The sequence below is a fragment of the Somniosus microcephalus genome, chromosome 5 (assembly GCF_052327205.1).
Source record: "Somniosus microcephalus isolate GS21.2 chromosome 5, FLI_Smic_1.0, whole genome shotgun sequence".
In the NCBI taxonomy this organism is placed as follows: domain Eukaryota; kingdom Metazoa; phylum Chordata; class Chondrichthyes; order Squaliformes; family Somniosidae; genus Somniosus; species Somniosus microcephalus.
In genome coordinates this window covers 158,092,982-158,118,290 of record NC_140991.1, presented here as the reverse complement: position 1 = coordinate 158,118,290, position 25,309 = coordinate 158,092,982, and positions in this window count along the sequence as shown.

Here is a 25,309-nt window from a genome sequence, read left to right as displayed (position 1 = left end):
AAGGTTGGCCAGTGAATTAGAGATCCCAAGGCAACAGCCCACAGCTCCGAGTTTTGAGGAGCTATGGCAGCCAGAAGGGGTGGTAGGAGAATGCCAGCAGGTCCCGCTAGGCAGGCGGGGACCAGGACCAGTGTACCCCCTCCGACAACGGAGGTACGGTCTGCCAATGGATGATAAAGCCGGGACCCCCGCAGCCCCAACTCAGAAGGCAGAGACAGAAACTCCTCCCGATACAGTCGAGTCCTTCCTGGAGTCGATAAAATCTTTCCTCAGAGCCAATCAGGGAAAGGTAGCAGCCATCAGTGGTGCTGCAGACCTCTTGCACACCTCTGCCTCCCCACAATGACTGGCCGGTAGGCTGGCCGAGGAGGGTGCACATGCAGGCACTTTCTGGGACCCATATGAGTCCGGGCCAGTGGCAGCGATTACAGGCAGGGATGGGAAAATCAGGAAAATTTTATAAATCTGACAACACAAGTTCAAGTTCACAGCCTGTAAAGACAGGCACTGTGGCTCGTTTCCAGGGAAAAGTTGTCCAGCCCACAAATTGGGAAACTTCCCTGCCCCAGTGGAACCTAAGTTTTGGCCAAAGTTTAAATTTGAACAAGTTATGTGGCTCAGAAACAGAGAAACAGCAACCTGAGATTAGAAATCTGTAGGCTGCTGCCAATCCATTCACAGAGGCTGCTCGCGCAAGCACGGTTCCCCAGCCCGTACCCCCAGCAGCTCCTCTTCAGTTTTCCCGCACAGGCGCAGTCGCGCGCCTGAGGGGAGAGGTTTGCCAACACCAGGTTCGCGCAGGCGCAGTCGTGAACTTGGAAACCCCAGCGGTTCCTGTCCACTGTAAGGCCGCGTGCACATGCGCAGTCACCCATTTAAAGGTCCCCGCTTCCCAATCTATACGCGCAGGCGCAGTCGCCTGCTTGGAAGACCCAGCGGTTCTTCCTATCTTTTTCAAGGAAACCGAACGTGCAGGTGCGGTTGCCTGTGGCACCACAGCGGCTCTTTTTTGGTTTCCCTGCGCAGGCGCAGTCGCCTGCTTGAAGACAGAGGCTTCACAGCCTCTGCGAAGGGACTCCAGGGAGGAGGTTTGTGCAGGTGCAGTCGCCTGCTTTCAAGACAGAGGCTTCACAGCCTCTGCCGAGGGACTCCGGGGAGGAGGTTTGCACAGGCGCAGTTGCTGGCAGGACCACAGCGGCTCTTTCTCAGTTTCCCTGCGCAGGCGCAGTCGCCTGTTTGGATACAGAGGTTTCACAGCCTCTGCCATGGGACTCCAGGGAGGAGATTCGCGCAGGTGCAGTCGCCTGTTTAAAGGGACAAGCATCCCACCCCACTTCTATAGTGATTCCCCCATGATGTGGGACCCTGGGGAGGCAGGGATAGCAATCCCTCTTGCAGAGGACATAGGGAAGGAGCTGGCACCAGGTTTTGGACCTGGAGAGGAAGATTTTCAGCCATCAACAGTGGGTGGTGAGGGTATACCTGCCCCCAGTACAGGAGTGGGTAGGGAAAAGGAGACAAACCCGGAGTACCGGCAGGCTGCCAGGTATATTATACAGTCCGGGCTGTTTGCACCAGGGGGAGAAGGTTCCCAGCCAGCTAGGGCTGTGACCCAGGCTCAGGGTCCGCCAGCCAAAGTTTCCCCCACAGAGGCGCCCCTCAGAAAGTCTCAGCGGGTCCACAAGAAAAGATGGTCACCAGAGTACCTGCCACAAAGAGCAATCTCCCGAACTGGGCAGAAGCCAAAGAACAGAGGTCCCCAACCAGCAGCCATAAGCTGCGAGGGACCAGAGGCAGGAAGCAGTCCACCTTCGCTGCAGGCAGCAGTAATCCGCGACAGTGCCAGAGATTAGCCTGGCCGCCCAGAGATGGGCGGCATTTGTATTAATGCATTGGTTTGAATATAGCGTGCTTTTAAGGTGAATTTTAAGTTTTGATATAATTAGTTTTGTAGTTTTAAGTTTATAGTTTAAGTTCATAAGTGTGCCAAATGTTTGTATTTTGGTCCGAGGTCGAGGGACCCGACCATGTCTCCACCTAAGGCAGCAGGTCAGTGAGAGACCTGGCTGCATGTCCTTTTAAGTTTTTTTCAGGAGAATGAACCAAGGAACAGCCCTGTTCGCTCAGCCCGAGCTGGGCATCGAATGAAGATATGGATACAGAATGTTGGGGATCACCTCGCCACTGGACGAATCCAGGAGGAGGCCCTGCAGTGACCTTTGGGAGAAACCAGACAGGGTCCGGAGGAACTTGCCTACTCCTCCTATGCGGAAGAGATGGCCCCAGCTGGGTGGGACACAGCCCCAACCCAGCACTATCCTGAACGAAGTTCACTTGCAGGAGACCTCGCTGTTGAGGAGTCATGGTGGGGAAGCGTGGGCGCCTTGTCAAAGGGACGCATTCCCCGGGACTGGGTGGTGACGGCCCGGGAAAGATTGTAAAGGGGAGGGGGAGACCCAAGAGTCACGTGGGTGCATTCGGTGAAGGGAGGAACTCACCCCGGGGCCCACGGGCAAAGTTAGAGTGTAAGTGTGGCTGGGGAGGATGAGTGGGTGGCCGGATCTGGGATCCAAGTTTGAGGGGCCAGTGAGAGCCATCACACAAGCACCCATCATTTTCTGCAGCCAGTCGCGGGAAGACGGGAGGGGGAGGGACTGGGAGTCGCGATCACATACTCCCCGGTCTCGGTCTGTGCCAAGGTAAATTTTAAACCCGCCTCCACAAAGGGACAAGGGAACGGCTCGGGGCTGGCGGAGCAGACTGTTCTGTATAATCCATTCTGCATGTTTTAAAAGTTTAAGACCATTCAAAGGAGGGGGGTGGAAGGAACGTTTACTGCCCGGGTGGGAGGAGCAATACCCACTCGAATTTCATGACCCATCATTGGAACGTGATGGTTGGGGTTTGTTTAAGCATGTTGTTCAAGATTTTTTTGTATTTTGTGTTACAGCCCCAAGTTGAGCAGAGGCATAGGACCCTCCCCGTGCTTGGGATCATTTTGATTACATTGTATAACTAAGATTATAAGAATATAAGAACATAAGAAATAGGAGCAGGAGTAGGCCAATCGGCCCATTGAGCCTACTCCACCATTCAAGAAGATCATGGCTGATCTGATCCTAACCTCAAATCTACTATCACTCTACATCCCACCCAAACCCATGTGATTGCCTGGGAGAGGTGAAAAACCAAATAAAAAACCCAATGGCCAATTTGGGAGAAAAAATCTGGGAAATTCCTCTCCGACCCATCTAGGTGATCGAAACTCATCCAGGAGATCACTCTGTCCCTATATTTTCTACAGTACTTACCTTCTGTAAAAGGTGATCTCCACCCCAGCCAGGAACAGGAATAGAACCATCTCCTGAAATCTAACACATAATTAGAACACAAGAAGCAGGAGAAAAACTAGGCTACATGGCCCCTGGGCCCGCTCCGCTACCCACAGGGCCCTGACCGTTCCGAACCTAGACTCATGTCTGATTTCCTGCCCGCTCCCCGTAACCCCTAATTCCCTTTACTTCTAAGAAACTGTCTATTTCTGTTTTAAATTTATTTAATGATGTAGCTTCCACAGCTTTCTGGGGCAGCAAATTCCACAGACCTACTACCCTCCGAGTGAAGAAGTTTCTCCTCATCTTAGTTTTGAAAGAGCAGCCCCTTATTCTAAGATTATGCCCCTTAGTTCTAGTTTCACCCATCATTGGGAACATCCTCACCGCATCCACCCGATCAAGCCCCTTCACAATCTTATATGTTTCAATAAGATCGCCTCTCATTCTTCTGAACTCCAATGAGTAGTGTCCCAGTCTACTCAACCTCTCCTCATATGTCCACCCCCTCATCCCCGGGATTAACCGAGTGAACCTTCTTTGTACTGACTCGAGAGCAACTTTGTCTTTTCTTAAGTATGGACACCAAAACTGTATGCAGTATTCCAGGTGCGGTCTCACCAATACCTTGTACAACTGCAACAACACCTCCCTGTTTTTATATTCTATCCCCCTAGCAATAAAAGCCAACATTCTATTGGCCTTCTTGATCACTTGCTGCACCTGCATACTAACTTTTTGTGTTTCATGCACCAGGACCCCCAGATTCCTTTGTACTACAGTACTTTCCAGTTTCTTGCCATTAAGATAATAACTTGCTCTATGATTTTTCCTGCCAAAGTGCATAACCTCTCACTTTCCAGTATTGTATTCCATCTGCCAAATCTCTGCCCACTTACTTAGCCTGTCTATGTCCCTTTGCAGGTTTTTTATGTCCTCTTCACTCACTACTTTCCTTCACATCTTTGTATCATCTGCAAACTTTGATATGTTACACTCGGTCCCCTCCTCCAAATCGTTAATATAGATTGTAAAGAGTTGGGGACCCAGCACTGACCCCTGCGGAACACCACTAGTTACTGATTGCCAGCCTGAGAATGAACCATTTATCCCAACTCTCTGCTTTCTGTTAGATAGCCAATCCTCCACCCATGCCAGAATATTACCCCCAATCCCGTGATTTTTTATCTTGAGCAATAATCTTTTGTGTGGCACCTTGTCAAATGCCTTTTGAAAGTCTAAATACACTACGTCCACTGGTTCCCCTTTATCCACCCTGTATGTTACTTCCTCAAATAATTCAAGCAAATTTGTCAAACATGACTTCCCCTTCATAAAACCATGCTGACTTTGTCCTATTAAATTATGTTTGTCCCGTTACTGTCTCCTTAATAATGGACTCTAAAATTTTACCAACCACAGATGTTAGGCTAACAGGTCTATAGTTTCCAGCCTTCTGCCTACTACCCTTTTTAAATAAGGGTGTTACATTAGCACTTTTACAATCTGCCAGGACCTTTGCTGAGTCCAGGGAGTTTTGGAAAATTATTACCAATGCATCCACAATCCCTACCGCCACTTCCCTCAAGACCCTAGGATGTAAGCCATCAGGTCCAGGGGATTTATCCGCCTTGAGTCCCATTATTTTACCAAGTACCACTTCCTTGGTGATTTTAATCGTATTTAGCTCCTGCCCCCCTAGAGCCCCCTGTTTGTCCAGTGTTGGGATATTCTTAGTGTCCTCTACCATAAAGACTGATACAAAATAATTGTTCAGCGTTTTTGCCATCTCCATGTTTCCCACCATTAATTTCCCGGTCTCATCCTCTAAGGGACCAACATTTACTTTAGCCACCCTTTTTCTTTTTATATAACTATAGAAACTTTTGCTATCTGTGTTTATATTTTTTGCTAGTTTACTTTCATAATCTATCTTCCCTTTCTTAATCAATCTTTTAGTTATTTTTGCTGTCTTTTAAAGACTTCCCAATCTTTTATCCTCCCATTAGATTTGGCTACCTTATATGCCCTTGTTTTTAGTCGGATACTATCCTTAATTACTTTACTTAGCCACGGATGGCTATCTTTTCTTTTACACCCTTTTTTCCTCAGTGGAATATATTTTTTTGGGAAGTTGTAAAATAACTCCTTAAATGTACACCACTGATCATGTACCGTCTTACCCTTTAATCTGTTTTCCCAGTCCACTCTAATCAATTCCGCTCTCATACCTTCATAGTCTCCTTTATTCAAGCTCAGCACGCTTGTTTGAAATCCAACCTTCTCACCCTCTAATTGAGTATGGAATTCAACCATGTTATGGTCACTCATTCCAAGGGGATCCTTTACTAGGACATTTTTAATTAATGCTGTCTCATTACACAGGACCAAATCCAAGGTTGCTTGCCCCCTGGTTGGTTCAGTTACATACTGCTCAAGAAACCCATCCCTAATACACTCAATGAACTCATCCTCAAGGCTGCCCTGCCCAATTTGATTTGTCCAGTTAATATGATAGTTAAAATCCCCCATAATTATAGCTGTTCCCTTATTACAAGCCTCAACTATTTCCTGATTAATACTCCGTCCAACAGAATTGCAACTGTTCGGAGGCCAAGAGACTATGCCCACTAATGTTTTTCCCCCCTTATTATTCCTTATCTCCACCCAAACTGTTTCACTATCCTGATCCTTTGACCCAATATCATTTCTCTGTATTACAGTGATTCCTTCCTTTATTAACATAGCCACCCCACCTCCCCTTCCTTCCTGCCTGTCCTTCCTGATTGTTAAATAACCTGGCATGTTTAATTCCCAGGCATTGTCACCCTGCAGCCATGTTTCTGTAATGGCCACAAGATCATACCCATATGTAGTTATTTGTGGTGTTAACTTGTCCATTTTTTTACGAATGCTACGTGCATTCAGATACAGAACTTTCAAATATGTTTTGTGACACTTAGTTCCTGCTTTTTCCCCTTTTACTACTTTACCTTTTACTCCATACTTTCTGTCCCTTCCTGACACGCTCTGTTTTTAATTCCCCCACTGCTACCTAAATCTATGACCTTCTCCGTAGTCATTTTTATTATTGGCTCTCTAGATACCTCCCTCTCTACAGCCCTAGTTATATGATTCACCAGGATTCTAGTCCCAGCACTGGCCAAGTGAAGTCCATCCCAATGGAACAGCTCCTTCTTGTCCCAGTACTGGTGCCAGTGTCCCAAGAAGCAAAACCCATTTTTCCCACACCAGTCTTGGAGCCACGCATTTAACTCTCTAATGTTATTTATCCTAGCCAAATTCACTCATGGCTCAGGTAATAATCCAGAGATTATTACCCTTGAGGTTCTGTTTTTTAATTTGACCCCCAGCTGTTCATACTCCTTTAACAGAACCTTCTTCCTTGTCCTATCTATGTCATTTGTACCAACATGGGCCACGACAACTGGATCCTCCCCCTCCTACTCCAAGTTTCTTTCCAGCCCAGAAGAGATGTCCTTAACATTTTGTAATAAGTTGTAATGTAACAAGTGATTGTAAATTTTGATTACATTTTGTAATATGTTGTAATGTAACAAGTGATTGTAAATTTTGATTGCATTGTATAATGTAACAAGTGATGCAGGGGTATGAGACCCTTATTGCAAACTGATGTATCTGTAAGATGCCTACCATACCACGGTTTTTTCTTGAATTTGAGGGTAATAGATGGGTCGGGGGATCAGTGGTAGGTAGCTATTAGGTAAATACAGGGGATGGTTGTTTGCCGGGGGTCAGAAATTTTGCTCTCTCCTTCGAGTGGATACTACATTCAAGTTGGAAGTATCCAAAGGGAGGACTGTAGGGGTTCGCAAAAATCCCCTAAATCCCTGAAGATCAGAAAATATTGGTCCACATCGTGGACAAAGAATTGTGTGATTTGAATTGTCTCTGGGTTGTACAATGTTTTAAAAGCATACCCAGAACTCTTGGACAACATCAGGACTTTAAGATTAAAATGGTACCTCTGAGTTTCGAACTGTGTATATTGCAAAGAGTTTTGAAAATGGCCGTCAGAAAGGCATGGCCAAAAGACAAAAGAAAGCAGCTTGAAGTGTCTGTGTAGAGTGGGAGGATCAAGCAGTGGCAGTCAGATTCTGTCAATCAAAGGGGATTTCCCTTCCCTGCTGACAATCGATGTTTATTTATTGAAACTGCAGGATGTTGACATAAGGGATTAAACCACTTGAGACTGACCGCAGGACAAAGGGCTTCTGATTACACAGAAATCCAGCACCATTCAACACTACTTACACATAATGGGACATATCGAAACTACGGAAAGTTTGATAAGGAATGAATGGGTTTCTAATCACCCATTAAACTCCGGATGTGGGCGGGAACATTTTGGCCCCAGAATGTAGACACATTCAAACCACTCCAAGCTTTATTTGAATCAGCCAATCATAGCCTCTCTCTTGTGCATTAGAACTTTTGGGCACCAATTTGCACACAGACCCTTTCAGCGCCAAACAGCAGGAGCTGGCAGGATATAAAGATAGCTCCTGAGAAGCTATCTCTCTTACTTCCTTGGACCACAGGTGAGCAGGTTTCTGATGCCTCAGCACGGCAATCTAGTAAGGAGTTAAAGGGGGTGGTAATTTAAGGGAAATTGCTAAGATTGTTTAATTAACATTGTAGCTATTTATCCCTCATTTTGCCATCTGTCTTCCCCCATTTAAGCAATTGTACAGTGATTACTAAAATCATGTGGTGTAGTTTTCTTTAGTTTAATAAAAGTTGATTTCTCACATCCAGACCAGTTGTCCGTTTTAATATATCACTAATTATAAGTCCTCCAGTCAGAACTGGAAGGGTGGGTTTAGCGATTCAAAACCGCTGTTTGGTATTGGTCTCAGTCTGTGAAATGAAAAGGCTGCTTGACCAGGTAAATTACCATAAACCAGGTAAAGGAAGTTAAATTACCGTAAACCACAGAAACGAAGCCCCCCACAGCTACACTTGACTTCACCAATCTTTTTCTCTTCACATATCTATAGAAGCTTTTAAAATCAGTTTTTATGTTCCCTGCAAGTTTACTCTCATAATCTATTTTCCCCCTCTTAATTAATCCCTTTGTCCTCCTTTGCTAAATCCTAAACTGCTCCCAATCCTCAGGTTTGCTGCCTTTTCTGGATTCACTTTACAACTTTAAAATTGGTGCAAAGCAAAATCACATTTTACTGATGCAGCCTTTGTAGTGGAAATGCACCCTTAAAAGACATGTTTTTTTATGCAATTCCACAAACTAGAAGAACAGCAGCAGAAGCGATAGCAGGGATCACATACCCTCCGGTTAGCAGGAATGTCATTACAGAAATGACTCAGCACCAAGACTAATTATGTGTTTTGATCACAGCAGCATTAGAATAATGCAAAAAGATCACAGTCACATCTGACAGAATATTAAAAGGTCATGTAATTTCTGGGTCAAAATATATGTTATGGCTGTGAGACCTGTGAGGATGATCTTGTGTAATGCATCACAGGTTAGGCCACTAAGCAGACGAGATATATCATCTGTGGTGGTAGACTCTGCTGAGCTAAACACTGAAGCCTTTACGAATGACTGCAATTTGATGGCCCCCTTACTAGCTAGAAGGGAATTACTCATGACTTATTAGGTCAGTCTTTATGTGCATTAATCTTTAATACACTGGGGGGAATTTTGAATAGCTGGGGTCCTAGCACCGATCCCTGCAGTACCCCACTAGTCACTGCCTGCCACTCGGAAAAGGACCCATTTATTCCAACTCTTTGCTTCCTGTCTGCCAACCAGTTCTCTATCCAAGACAGTACCTTACCCCCAATCCCATGTGCTTTAACTTTGCACGCTAATCTCTTATGTGGGATCTTATCGAAAGCCTTCTGAAAGTCCAAATACACCACATCCACTGGTTCTCCCTTATCTATTCTAACAGTAACATCCTCAGAAAGTTTCAGTCGATCAGTCAAGCATGATTTACCTTTTGTAAATCCATGTTGACTTTGTCCGATCCTGTCACTATTTTCCAAATGCTCTGCTATTACATCTTTTATAATGGACTCTAGCATTTCCCCACTACCGATGTCAGACTTACCAGTCTATAATTCCTCATTTTCTCTCTACCACCTTTTTTAAATAATGGAGTTACATTAGCTACCCTCCAATCCATGGGAACTGTTCCAGAGTCTATAGAATTTTGGAAAATGACCAACAATGCATCTACTATTTCTAGGGCAACTTCCTTAAGTACACTAGAATGTAGATTATCAGGCCCTGAAGATTTATCAGCCTTCAATCCCGTCAATTTCCCTAACACCATTTCCCTACAAATACTGATTTCATTCAATTCCTCCCTTTCATTAGACCCTATGTTCCCCGACATCTCTGGGAGGTTATTTGTGTCCTCCTTTGTGAAGACAGAAGCAAGGTATGTATTTAATTGGTTAGCCATTTCTTTGTTCCCCATTATAAATTCCCCTGATTCTGACTGCAAGGGGCCTATGCTTGACTTGACCAATCTTTTTCTCTTCACATATCTATAGAAGCTTTTAAAATCAGTTTTTATGTTCCCTGAAAGCTTACTCTCATACTTTATTTTCCCCCTCTTAATTAATCCCTTTGTCCTCCTTTGCTGAATCCTAAATTGCTCCAAATCCTCAGGTTTGCTGCTTTTTCTGGATTCACTTTACAACTTTAAAATCACATTTTACTGTTGTTGCCTTTGTAGTGGAAATGAACCCTTAAAAGTCATTTTTTTAATGCAGTTCCACAAACTAGAAGAACAGCAGCAGAAGCGGTAGCAGGGATCACATACCCTCCGGTTAGCAGGAATGTCATTACAGAAATGACTCAGCACCAAGACTAATTATGTGTTTTGATCACAGCAGCATTAGAATAATGCAAAAAGATCACAGTCACATCTGACAGAATATTAAAAGGTCATGTAATTTCTGGGTCAAAATATATGTTACGGCTGTGAGACCTGTGAGGATGATCTTGTGTAATGCATCACAGGTTAGGCTACTAGGCAGAAGAGAGATGTCATCTGTGGTGGTAGACTCTGCTGAGCTCAACACTGAAGCCTTTACGAATGAGTGCAATTTGATGGCCCCTTACTAGCAAGAAGGTAATTGCTCGTAACTTATTAGGTCAGTCTTTATGTGCATTAATCTTTAATACAGTGGGGGGAATTTGAGCCTGGAGCAGCACATAAGTTTAGGTGCAGGTGAGGGGGTTAAAGTGGGAGAAAATACGCTTGCATCAGGTTCCGGTTTTAACTCCGGCGTGTTTGGCTGGTTGCGCATATCCCACTCCGGAGTGGCAGGTTACCAATTTAAATATCTTAATCGATCAATTCCAGTGATATTCTAACGTACATTCAAATTTAACGGTGCATCCATGGGTTTCCCAGGCTTCTTGAAAATTGCCATTGAAACCAAGACAAGAACAGACCAGCAATTCATGAGACTCATTAAAAGTCAGGCAAATACAGCAATAAATACTAAGCGCTCACAGCTACTTTCTTACCTACCACTAGGAAAGCATTTGTTGAGAGCACTTGTGATGAGGTTAATTTCTGCACTTTGGAGGTATTGAGATCCAAGATCTGGATGAGTGGCACCAAGACTGTCTAGATTGGACCTCAAACAAGGAGCAAGGTGACCATCAGCTGCACTAACAGCCTGCTGTGGAGAGACCTGCAGGTGGCCAACAGGGAGGGGAGCATCAGAGGGGTGGAGCTCACATGAGGCACTACTCACGTAACAGGGTGTACAGGTAATGGCTCAGCTTCCCAGACCTCTTGGAATAGCAGTGCTTCCAGAGGCTGATGTTGTTGCATCAGGCGGTGGCAGACATCTGCAGCCTTCTAGAAGAAGACCTGCTCTCTGCTGGACCTGGTGGCCAATCATTACCAGTGGTTGTGAAAGTGACCATTGCCCTCAACATTTTTTTTACCTCCAAATCCTTCCAGGGCACTGCCGGAGACATATCCAGGATCGCCCAGTCAGCTGTACATGAATGCATAAAATAGGTCACTGATAAGTTGTTTGCCAGAGTCGGCAATTATGTCAACTTCGCCTGTGATGATGCCAGTCACAATGAGCAGCCACTCGGGTTTGCGGCTCTGGCTGGCTTCCCACAGGTGCTGGGCATCAGTGACTGCACACATGTGCAATCCGTGTAACCCCATATCAGCCAGGAGTATTCATAACTGCAAGGGATTTAATTCCTTCAATGTGCAGCTGGTGTGCAACAACAAGAAAATGTTTATGCAGGTGTGTGCAAGATTCCCGGGGAGCAGCCGTGGTGCTAACATCCTGCACTAGTCCAAACACCCCGACCTCTTTGAACCTGCAAGCAGATTTAGGGGGTGGCTGCTAGGAGACAAAGGATACCCCTTACAACGTGGCACCCATGAGAAACCCAACCAATGAAGCCCAAGAGCGGTACGGTGAAAGCCATATGACAACCAGATGTGTCATTGAGCAAGCAATCGGCATGCTCAAGATGTGCTTCAGGTGCCTGGACAGATCTGGAGACTCCCTTCAGTATGCACCAGCGTGGGTCTCCAGAATGATCGTGGTGTGGTGTGCTGCGCTCTGGACAACATTGTGCAGCAGCGAGGATTGGCGCTGCAGGAGGAATGAGGCGCTGAGCACACATCGCTTGTGGATGAATCAAAGGAGTAGAAGGAAAATGGCGACCTCAATGCAGCACCAGCCGCTCACATTGCTGCCCAGAATGCCAGGGATTCATTAATAGTTGTAAGGTTCAGTTAGTTACCAACACTGCACCCATGTAACAACCACATCCATACACCCAATGTGCCCATCTTTGTACAACAACAAAGCTTTACTCTTCCTTTTCCTACCACTCCTGCGTGGTGCAACCCCTGTGGCTTCAGCAGAGGTAGAGGCAGGCTGCTCAGATCCTTGTTCTGACTGCTGAGATGCTCTTGGCCGATGACCTCTGGGTTTTGGAGCTTGTGAGGGCCCCATCAAAGACTGCTCCGCTTGCACCTGTGAACAAGGGCAGACTCGGCCATCGGGAGAGGAGGCTGACTGGGCGGGGGGTGGGTGATGGAGTAACAGGTGAGGAGTGCGAGTGCTTTGAATGGTATCCTCACTTTCACCATCATCCCTCTCATGGGCCAGCCGCAATTCACTCCTACCACTCTGCTGGAGCGCAGCTTCGTGTAGGTCAATGACGTGCTGTAAGGCCGAAGCTAAGGTGTCTGTCATCCTATTTAAGTAACCAAACATGTTGACATCCAGAGTGTGCACGGCCATGGTCAAGGCATTCATGGACTCATTTCATTGCCGTGATTGATGTTCCACTGAGTTGCCTAATCTATCCATAGAAGAAGAAATCCTCGCATAGCCCTGCAACATCAACCCACTCATACTTGAGCTGAACTCTTCTATTCTCTCTGTAATTTTGGACCATGAGCGTGGAAGGCCTGATTATCCTTTTCATCAATGACCCCCAGGGTTCAGCATCTGTGTCGAGCTGAGCAGAGCTTGGAGAGGGCAGCGCCCTCCGGCACAGACTCTCCACAGATGTCCCTGCCACCACTGTCTGCTCTTGCCCACTTGTGAATTCTGAGTAACCAGTTGAAAACCCAACTATCTGTCTAACTGGACCCACCAAAGTGCAAGTATTTGCGTTGGTGCATGGTAAACATGAAGTAATCAGCTCCTCTGAGGATTTGTCGTCTGTGAGGTCCATCGCCTGCTGCTGGACATGTGATATTATATTCTGCAATTACTGTCTCTGCAAAAACCTCCCAACTCCTCCAAATTCCATCCTTGGATTCATACTTTCAATACTTGATTTGAGATCCCGTCAGGTGGGTCCACATCACGCCCGCTGCCGCGCATTCGATGGCAAACCCAGAGTAATGTAATGAGGTGGCTGTGTTAAAATGCCACAGACAGACAGAAATTACTTCCTGGTTTCCCACCCAGTATCGGACACTCTCCCACTCCCAAAACGCCTCTGAGTTATTATCGGGCCAATAGTTCCATTTTTCTTACTTAGACTCAGTTCTGCAGGCTAATTTACTGGAATTGCACAATTTTTATTACATTTTGTACAGTAATAATTCTACTAGAAGGTAGATCAGAAATTTAATTAGTCAACCTGTGCTGGTGCTGAAGGCCAGATAATGGTAATGAAAAAGCAACACAAAATAAGACTATGGGGAGGTAGAATTATCCGTCTAAAAGGTTTTGAATCAACATGAAGATATTTTTAGCATCAAATGCCACCAAAATATGTTCCCCATTAGCACAGCATTGTACATCCTAGTTAGACAGACATAATTATCCCGCAATACGTCAGCAACTTTATCCAGTGCATAACTGAGTCATACAGACCAGGAAGGTGGCAGATTTGACCCCTGCTCTGTTCTGAGTTAGCTAACCTCAGTGTAGGTATCAGTAAGGATTCTACACTTGGCCTGATCACCCATTTTAGGGAGGGGAATATCAGCCAAGGTTTCTGCTCCTGTCACTACCCAGTGAACACTGCTGAAAGTGTGTATGTGTAAATATTGGGTGAGGACAGGATGAGGCTTGGCTGTTCCCCCCAAGGTTGATTTGCCCAGCAATACTCACTATCAATGCTCACACATAAAGAATGATCCTTTGAGCAAGTGCCTGTCATCTGTGAAACTCTGCCTCAGAATGGGGTCAATGCTTTCAGGAGGAATGCAATAAAATTTGCAAAGAAAGAAAAAAAAATAAGGATCTACTACAACAAGAAGGAATCAACCTTGTACAGTCTGAGATGAATACACTGACTGTGTTACTCCCATAGGACAGGGAAACTGCAGCAATTCTTCATCACAAGCTGATGGAGGAGGAATCTATCCTTTGAATAGAAAATAAAATAATAACATAAGTAATAGGAGCAGGAGTAGGTCATTCAAGCCTGCTCCCACATTCATTAAGATCATGGCTGATCTTCGACCTCAACTCCACCTTCCCGCATTATCCCCAAATCCCTTGGTTCCCTTAGTAGCTAAAAATCTATCGATCTCTGTCTTGAATATATTCAACGACTGAGCCTCCACAGCTCTCTGGGGTAGAGAATTCCAAAGATTCACAACCCTTTGAGGGAAGAAATTTCTCCTCCTCTCAGTCTTAAATGGCCAACCCCTTATTCTGTGACTGTGACCCCTAGTTATAGACTTCCCAGTCAGGGGAAACATCCTCCCAGCATCTACCCTGTCAAGCCCTTTAATAATTTTATGTTTCAATGAGATTACCTCTCATTTTTCTAAACTCTAGGGAATATAGGCCAAGTCTACTCAATCTCTCCCCATAGGGCAATCCCCTCATCCCAGGAATCAGTCTAGTGAACCTTTGTTGCACTCCCTCTAAGGCAAGTATATCCTTCCTTAGGTAAGGAGACCAAAACTGTACACAGTACTCCAGGTGTGGTCTCACCAAAGTCCTATATAATTGCAGTAAGACTTCTTTACTCTTATACTCCCATCCCTTTGTAATAAAGGCTAACAAGCCATTTGCTTTCCTAATTGCTTGCTGTACCTGCATGTTAACTTTCTGTGATTTGTGTACAAGGACATCCAGATCCCTCTGAATACCAACATCTCCCAGTCTCTCGCCATTTAAAAAATATTCTGCTTTACTACTTTTCCTACCAAAGTGGATAACTTCACATTTCTCCACATTATATTCCATCTGCCATGTTCTTGCCCACTCACTTAACCTATCTATATCCCTTTGCAGCCTCTGTGTCCTCCTCACAACTTACTTTCCCACCTAGCTTTGTATCGTCAGCAAACTTGGATACATTACACCCGGTCCCCTCATTGATATAGATTGTAAATAGCTGAGGCCCAAGCACTGATCCTTGCGGTACACCACTAGTTACAGCCTGCCAACTTGAAAATGACCCATTTATTCCTACTCTCTGTTTTTTGTCTGGTAAACAATACTCAATTCATGCTAGTATATTACCCCAAATCCCATGAGCCTTAGTTTTGTGTAATAACCTCTTGTGCGGCACCTTTTTGAATGCTTTTTGAAAATCCAAATATACTACAGTACATCCACTGGCTCCTACTTATCTACCCTGCCAGTAACAACCTCAAAAACTCTAACCAATTTGTCAAACATAATTTTCCTTTCATAAATCCATGTTGACTCCACCCAATCATATTATGATATTCTTATTATGACTCTTCCCAATCATATTATGATGTCCTTAATAACAGGTTCTAGCTCTTTCCCTACTAATGATGTCAGGCTAACTGGTCTACACTTCCCTGTTTTCTCAGTCCCTCCTTTTTTAAGTAGCTGGGTTACGTTTGCTACCTTCCAATCCATGGGGACCATTCTAGATTCTAGGAATTCTTACTTTTTATCAAGTATAATGAAAAAGTGGCACCATGGGAATTTAGGTAAGGGATAGTCCCTTAGTACCAGGAGGAAGAGATAGCCAGGCTACTTTGGGTGAGAGAGGATAACTTGTATGTAACCGTGCAAATCAACTAAGAACAATTGACTAATACAATTTGTCCTCCCTAGCCACCATCCCGAAGGATTTAGTCCATGAAAATACCTATTAATGGTGATCATAGAATCATATAATCGTTACAGCACAGTAGGAGACCATTCGTCCCGTCAAGCCCGTGCTGGCTCTCTGCAAGAGCACTTCAGCTAGTCCCAATCCCTTGCCCTTTCTCCGTAGGACTACAATTTTTTTTTCCTTCAGGTACTTATCCGATTCCCTTTTGAAAGCCATGATTGAGTCTGCCACCACCACCCTTTCAGGCAGTGCATTCCAGATCATAACCACCCGCTGTGTAAAAAAGTTTTTCCTCATGTCGCCTTTGGATCTTCTGCCAATCAGCTTAAATCTGTGCCCTCTGGTTCTCGAACCTTTTTAAAAATTCATTGATGGGATGTGGGCGTCGCTGGCTAGGCCTGCATTTAGTGCCCATCCCTAATTGCCCTTGAGAAGGTGGTGGTGAGCCGCCTTCTTGAACCGCTGCAGTCCATATGGTGTAGGTACACCCACAATGCTGTTAGGAAGGGAGTTCCAGGATTTTGGCCCAGCGACAGTGAAGGAACGGCGATACAGGTCCAAGTCAGGATGGTGTGTGGCTTGGAGGGGAACTTGTAGGTGGTGATGTTCCCATGCGTCTGCTGCCCTTGTCCTTCTAAGTGGTAGAGGTCGTGGGTTTGCAAGGTGCTGTTGAAGGAGCTTTGGCGAGTTGCTGCAGTGCATCCTGTAGATGGTAAACACTTCAGCCACAGTGCGCCGGTGGTGGAGGAAGTGAATGTTGAAGGTGGTGGATGGAGTGCCAATCAAGCGGGCTGCTTTATCCTGAATGGTGTCGAGCTTCTTGTGTGTTGTTCGAGCTGCACTCATCCAGGCAAGTGGAGAGTATTCCATCACACTCCTGACTTGTGCCTTGCAGATGGTGGAAAGGCTTTGGGGAGTCAGGAGGTGAGACACTCGCCGCAGAATTCCCAGCCTCTGGCCTGCTCTTGTAGCCACAGTATTTATATGGCTGGTCCAGTTCAGTTTCTGATCAATGGTGACCCCCAGGATGTTGATAGTGGGGGATTCAGCGATGGTAATGCCATTGAATGTCAAGGGGAGATGGTTAGGGTCTCGCTTGTTGGAGATGGTCATTGCCTGGCACTTGTGTGGTGCGAATGTTACTTGCCACTTGTCAGCCCAAGTCTGAATGTTGTCCAGGTCTTGCTGCATATGGACACGGACTGCGTCAGTATCTGACGCATCTCGAATGGTGCTGAACAGTGTGCAATCATCAGCGAACATCCCCATTTCTGACCTTATGATGGAGGGAAGGTCATTGATGAAACAGCTGAAGATGGTTGGGCCTAGGACACTGCCCTGAGGAACTCCTGCAGTGATGTCATGTGATTGAGATGAATGACCTCCAACAACCACAGCCAACTTCCTTTGTGCTAGGTATGTTTCCAACCAATGGAGAGTTTTCCCCTTGATTCCCATTGACTTCAGTTTTGCTAGGGCTCCTTGATGCCACACTCCATCAAATGGGAACAGTTTCTCTCTATCTACTCACTCTGGACCCCTCATGATTTTGAACAGCTCAATCAAATCCCCCCTCAATCTTCTCTGCTCTAAGCAGAACAACCCCAGCTTCTCCAGTCTATCCATGTAACTGAAGTCTCTGAACCCTGGGAACATTCTTATAAATCTTTTCTGCACCCTCTCTAAGGCCTTCACATCCTTCCTAAAGCGCAGAATTGGACACAATACTCCAGTTGTGGCCGAACCAGTATTTTATAATGGTTTGTGGCGTACCGATCACAGAAAGGACACAATCCGCTTTTCGGTCCGTAGACTATAAATCAGGCGTCATGCCTTTAAGAAGGATCACACCTTTAAGAAACTCGATCTGCAACATAGTTAAGCCCAGAGCGGGGGAGGAGCAGTCGAAGCTGTGGACTGATGAAAAGCAGTCAGACTTGGTGTAGTCTCTGATGCCATTTTGTGTTCAACATGTAGCCTCAACAATTAAACCTTTTCTGTTGAACCTCTCCGAGTTCAGTATTTTTTGCTAGGAGTATGTAGACTCCTACATTGGTGACCCCGATGCTCAGGACGACTCCTAAGCGTAACCATGGCTGACACAAACGCAGTTTCTGTGAAGCTGCCGGAGTTCTGGGAGAACCTAGCCACCACCTGGTTCCTTCAAGCCGAATCGCAATTCCGACTCCGCGGCATCACCGCCGACGCAATGATGTACGACTACCTCCTCGCCTCCCTGGGCAGCTCCACAATCACGAAAGTCTGGACAACACTACAAGACCCTCCGGAGGAAGGCAAGTATGCACATCTCAAGGCCGCGCTCCTTAAAAAATTCACAGCCTCCCAATTTTTGCGCAACTGCCACCTCCTCGACATCCCGGGCCTCGGTGACTCCACGCCGTCAGACTTGCTCTCACACATGCTTGCTCTGACAGACGAGAAACCGCCTGGCTCCCTCTTCCGCATGTTCTTTATCCGACAACTACCTCCCAGCATCCACCCGGCGATCGTGGCGTCCAGCCTCACGGACCTCGAGGTCCTGGCCGACGAAGCCGATAAGCTCCTGTCCGTCAGCTCCAACCACGCCGTCACCCCCGACCTGGCCTCTGCAGCGTCGGTGCGCGCTTCACCCTCTATCGCACAGCCACACAGCTCGGCCACGAGGCCCCCCAGGCCCCCACGTCCCCCAAGCCCTCCGACCCAGGGCTACTGCTACTTCCATACCCGGTTCGGCGCACGGGCACGCCGCTGCAGCCATCCCTGCGTGTTTCCAACCGCCCCCACACTGGCCTACACGATGGCCATGGGGCAAGCAGGCGCGCTGCTGTACGTTATGGACAGCGCCTCCGGACGCCGTTTCCTATGCGACACAGGCGCGCAGTGCAGCATCATCCCCGCGTCCGCCCTCGAGATCCAGCGAGGCGGCCGCGGCCCTGCGCTGGCTGCCGCCAACGGCACCGACGTCCGGACGTACGGCACCCGCACCGTCACCATCGACCTCGCAGGCCGCCGCTACCACTGGGAGTTTATCACCGCCAAGGTGCTCTCCCCGCTCCTCGGTGTGGATTTCCTGTGCACCCACGACCTGTTGGTCGACATGCCTCGGCGCCGCCTTGTGGACATGAACACCATGTCACCTATCCCGGGTGCCATGGCTCCCCCCCAACCCGCCGCGCCCGCTCAATGGACGACTACTCAGCACTCCTGGCTGAGTTCCCAGCCCTCACCAACCCGACCTTCTCCGCGAAAGTTGCTAAGCACGGGGTAGAACACTTCATCCCCACCACAGGCCCACTGGTGTATGCCCACGCCCGCAGGCTGGACCCGGCCAAGCTGGAGATCGCGCGGGCCGAGTTCACCACAATGGAACAGTTCGGCATCATCTGCCGCTCCAACAGCCCCTGGGCCTCCCCACTCCACATCGTCACCAAACCCGATGGGGGATGGCACCCCTGCGGGGACTACCGGCGCCTAAACGACACCACCACGATGGATCGGTACCCCATACCGCACATTCAAGACTTCTCGGCTAGACTGGCCGGCTGCTCAGTCTTCTCCAAAGTCGACCTGGTGCGCGGTTACCATTAGGTGTCAGTCCACCCCATGGACGTTCCCAAGACGGCCATAATCACCCCTTTTGGACTATTCGAGTTCCTCCGAATGCCCTTCGGCCTCAAAAACGCAGCCCAGGCCTTCCAGCGGCTCATGGACTCGGTCCTCTGGGACCTGAAGTTCCTCTTTGTCTACCTGAATGACATCCTGGTAGCTAGTTCCTCCAAGCAGGAACACATCGAGCACCTCTGCACCCTGTTCCAGCGGCTCAGTGAGCACGGGCTCATCATCAGCCCAGCCAAGTGCCAATTCGGCCTCAGCAGGATCGAATTCCTCGGCCACCACATCACGCAGGACGGAGCCATTCCCCTGCCCGGCAAGGTGCAAGCCGTCCAGCAGTTCCCCCGGCCTACCGCCATCAAAGGCCTCCAGGAGTTCTTGGGGATGATCAACTTTTACAACCGCTTCATTCCCGGAGCGGCCTCCCTCATGTGGCCCCTATACGAAGCCCTCCGGGGTAAGAAAGACAGAATTGCGATCGAGTGGTCGGCGGACATGTTGACCGCTTTTGACTCGACCAAAAAGGCGCTTGCCGACGCCACCATGCTCGCTCACCCACAGCCCAACGCCAGGGTGGCCCTCACCACGGACGCCTCCGACCACACGGTTGGCGCCGTGTACGAACAGTGGGTCAACGGGGCCTGGCAACCGCTGGCCTTTTTCAGCCGCCAGCTGCGCCCCCCTGAGGCCAAAAACAGCGCCTTTGACCACGAGATCCTCGCACTGTACCTGGCAGTCCGCCATTTTAGATTTCTTCTGGAGGGCCGCCCCTTCACCGCGTTTGTCGACCACAAACCCCTGACATTCGCGATGGCGAAATCTGCGGACCCGTGGTCAGCCAGGCAACAACGCCAGCTCGCCGCGGTGTCCGAATTCACCACAGACATCCGGCACGTCTCTGGTCGAGACAACGTGGTGGCCGACTGCCTATCCCGCCCCGCCGTCCACGGCGCCCACCTGGCAGTGGACTATGCGCAACTGGCAGCGGAGCAACGTACTGGCCCCGATCTGCTCTCCGCGCCCACAACCCTCCCAGGGCTGCGACTGACCGACATCGCCTGCGGCCCGTCTGCCGTCACAGTCAAATGCGACACCTCCTTGGCGCAACCCCGCCCCGTAGTCCCGGCGTCCTGGCGAAAACGGGTGTTCGACATCGTCCACGGCCTCTCACACCCCGGCACCCGCGCGTCCATTAGACTGGTGGCCAACCGATTTGTCTGGCGCGGCCTGCGCAAAGATGTGCTCGTCTGGTCCAGATCCTGCATAGCTTGCCAGCGTGCTAAAATCCACCAGCACGTCAAAGCCCCACTCGAGGAGTTCACCGTGCCAGAAAGAAGGTTTGACCACGTCCACATCGACCTCGTCGGCCCCCTGCCGCCATCAGAAGGTCACACGCACCTGCTGACAATCGTGGACTGTACCACCTGCTGGCCCGAGGCCATTCCACTGACGTCCACCACCACCGCCGACATCGCGAGGGCGTTCATCAGTACCTGAGTCGCTCGGTTCGGCGTCCCCTCCGACATGACGTCGGATAGAGGCCCGCAGTTCACCTCTGATCTGTGGGCCGCCATTGCCCGAAACCTCGGGGTGGCCGTTCACTGCACCACGGCTTACCACCCCCAAACCAACGGACTGTGCGAGCGATTCCACAGGTCCATGATGGCGTCCCTCCGCGCCAGCCTCGAGGACAAGGCTTGGATCGACCGCCTCCCGTGGGTGCTACTTGGCCTACACTCCGCGGTCAAGGAAGACCTGCAAGCCTCGGCGGCGGAACTCGTGTATGGCCAGCCGCTGCGCGTACCCGGAGAGTTCCTGCCCACCGCCACGACCCCCTGGTCGGCTGACCAGCAACGCCGCGCTTTCGCCAACCAAGCACAAGAGATCGCTCCGGTACCCACCGGCCAGCATGGCGAGCCAGCAACCCGTGTAACACCTAGCCTGCACATGGCCAAATTTGTTTTTGTGCGCCATGATGTCCACCAAGGACCTCTATGGCCCCCATACAACGGACCCTACAAGGTACTCCAGACGGGGAACAAGTTCTTCCTCCTCGAAGTGGGCGGCAGAACTGACAAGGTGTCGGTCGACCGGCTCAAGCTGGCGCACCTAGAGCCCGATGAACCCGTTCAAGTGGGCCAACCCCCACCGCGGGGCAGCCCGCCTCAGAGCCAGACGCGTCCGACCGCCCCGCTCCCGACACCAACCGCCAAGAGCCGTTCCAGCCGTGCCATCAAGTCACCACGCTGGTTCGTACACTCACTACTAGCGGATTCTGGGGGGAGCTGTGTGGCGTACCGATCACAGAAAGGACACAATCCACTTTTCGGTCCGTAGACTATAAATCAGGCGTCATGCCTTTAAGAAGGATCACACCTTTAAGAAACTCGATCTGCAACATAGTTAAGCCCAGAGCGGGGGAGGAGCAGTCGAAGCTGTGGACTGATGAAAAGCAGTCAGACTTGGTGTAGTCTCTGACGCCATTTTGTGTTCAACATGTAGCCTCAACAATTAAACCTTTTCTGTTGAACCTCTCCGAGTTCAGTATTTTTTGCTAGGAGTACGTAGACTCCTACAGGTTCATCATAACTTCCTTGCTTTTGTACTCTGTGCCTCTATTTATAAAGCCCAGTATCCCGTATGCTTTTTTAACCACTTTCTCAACCTGTCCTGCCACTTTTAATGATTTGTGTACATATACCCCCAGGTCTCTCTGTTTCTGCACCCACTTTCAAATTGTAACCTTTAGTTTATATTGCCTCTCCTCATTCTTCCTACCAAAATGTATCACTTTGCACTTTTCTGCATTAAATATCATCTACCATGTGCCCGCTCATTCCACCAGCCTGTCTATGTCCTCTTGAAGTATATCCCTATCTTCACTGTTCACTATACTTCTTGTTTTCTGTCATCTGCAAATTTTGAAATAGTGCCCTGTACACCTAAGTCCAAATCATTAATATATATCAAGACAAGCAGTGATTCTAGTACTGGCCCCTGGGAACACCACTGTATATCTTCCTCCAGTCTGAAAAACAACCGTTCACCACAACTCTGTTTCCTGGCACTTAGTCAATTTCGTATCCATGCTACCACTGTCCCTTTTATTCCATGGGCTTCAACTTTGCTGGCAAGCCTATTATGTGGCACTCTATTAAACGCCTTTTGGAAGTCCATGTGCACCACATCAACCGCATTAACCTCATCAACCCTCTCTGTTACTGTTGTGTATGTACCTTTAAGGGAATAACTGGATTTAGACTGCAGTACCAGCAGTGACCACCCCTGTATAAAAGGCCCTAGCAGGCTTCTGTATTTCAGTCTGACGTTGCCTCCTGTTCAGTAAAGTACCTGTTAAACTGTTCTCCCGAAGTCCGTGTATTATTGAGGCGCAGACTTTACAGTGGCGACAAGTAAGTTCGAACTCACCTGCAGTGTGGCATCATCTCATGGGGATCTCGCCCCAAGAGGAGGGTTCTTGGAGGTCGTAGTCTGAGCAACGGGCGTCGACCGCGGGCAACCGCCCAAAGAAGTCATCGGTGTTCGGAGAATTGCGGGAGAGACTGTGGAGAGCTGTGCTTGGCTCCCCGATTAAGGTGTTCCAGAAAATCATGCTGGTAGCAGGTGGCGCGCTGACCCTTCCGGACTGCGGCGGGCTCAAGCTCAATCGAGCGGCTCTACAAAACGGGCCGCGCAGTGTCGCCAGGAAAAGAAAACAAGAGAGAGAGAGGGTGGAGCACACAGGGCGCGGTCGGTGCTCAAGAACAGGGCAACGGAGAGAAAATAAACGGGGGGAAGGAAAGCGAGACGCGCCGAAGCCGCGGGTCGCCGCCATTACCCTGTAGAACGCTAGGAGCAGCGTGGCAGCAAGGGGAAGAAGCAAAAGCGCGGGAGGTGCCATTTTATCCCGTTGGGGAAGAAGCAAAAGCGCAGGAGGCGCCATTTTATTCCATTGGGGAAGAAGCAAAAGCGCGGGAGGCGCCATTTTAAATCACCCAAGATGCCGAAAAGTGGCAGTATCACCGCTTTCGACAACGAGGTAGAAGACTGGATCACGTATGTAGAAAGAATTGAAGTGTACTGCAAGGCAAATGAGGTGGCCGATGGAAAGAGGGCGTCGGTATTATTAAATCTGATGGGCACGAGTACGTACGGCCTATTGCGGAATTTGATTACCCCAGCTAAACCAATGGAGAAAAGTTTTGAGGAGATTGTTCATATCTTACAGGAACACCTAAGCCCTACACCACTGCCGATAGCAGAAAGATTCAAGTTCCATAAAAGAAACCAGCACAAAGATGAGAGCAATGCTGACTATCTTACGGAACTACGCAAGTTATCGAAGCACTGCCAGTTCGGAGCAGGACTGGCAGACACCTTACGGGATAAGTTTGTCTGCGGGCTCCAGAGTGAAGGAACCCAGAACCGACTACTTTCAAAAAAGGACCTGACGCTAGAACAGGCTTTCAGCAAGGCAGTATCCTACGAAGCAGCAGCACGGGGAGCTGCGGAAATACAACAGAAACCACAAGAATACAGCACTAACGAAATGGCGTATGGAGCAGAAAAGTGCTATCGCTGCGGCAGAACAACCCATGAGCAGAAGGACTGCTGGTTTAAGGACAAAATATGCAGGCAATGCGGGAAAATGGGACATATAGCAAGAATCTGCAGGTCGGGAAAGAAAACCAGCATGACAAGAACTAATAAAGAACAGTACAGGAAAGTAAAGAAACTGACAGACAGTAGTTCGGAAGATCAGGAGAGTGAAGGACTCCGGGAGCAGGAGACTAAGTTGTCTAAAGTTACACAATGTGATCGCAAAGGAGGATCACCGAACCATTTGGGTCACCCTCACGATAGCAGGGTCCCCAGTAAAGATGGAATTGGATACAGGATCAGCCCTAACTGTCATGAATCGATGAGACTATGAGCAGCTATTCTCACACATACCCTTAAAGGACACGTCCATTGTATTGAAGACATACACGGGGCAAAAGGTTTACCCCGAGGAAAAATAAGGGTGCCAGTTAAATATAATGGCAAGGAAACGCAGAAACTATATATGTATATACTACGAGATGGAGGACCACCATTATTGGGACGTGAATGGATCCGAAAAATACAATTGGATTGGCATTCCATTCAGGCGCTAACTGTGACTGACAAAAAGGATGATGACGTCGCACCTGGACGTCTGTCACAAATTCTATCTGACACGGAAGAGGTGTTCCAACAAGGACTTGGGACTCTAAAAGGAGTAAAGGCAACCATAAAGATTGAAAATAATGCAAACCCAAAATGTTTGAAGGCCAGACCGGTGCCATACGCGATCCGCCCAGCCGTTGAAGCTGAACTGGAGAGTCTGGAACATTCAGGTGTGCTGTCCAAGGTGGACTGGAGCGAGTGGGCCACACCCATCGTTCCTGTAATGAAGAAAGCATTGAGCAGCACGCCTGGGGAGACGAAGAAAGTTCGCATCTGTGGGGACTTCAAGGTGACTGTGAACCCAGTCCTGCACACAGTACAATATCCACTTCCGCGGATAGAAGATATTTTCGCCTCACTATCTGGAGGGAAACGTTTTACAAAGATTGATCTGGCCCAAGCGTATCTACAAATGGAGGTGGAAGAAGCATCTAGAAAATACCTCACGATAAACACTCACAAAGGCCTTTACCAGTACAATCGACTGGTATTCGGGGTAGCATCAGCCCCGGCTATTTGGCAGAGGGCGATGGAACAAGTCCTGCAAGGGATTCCAGGGACCCAGTGTTAT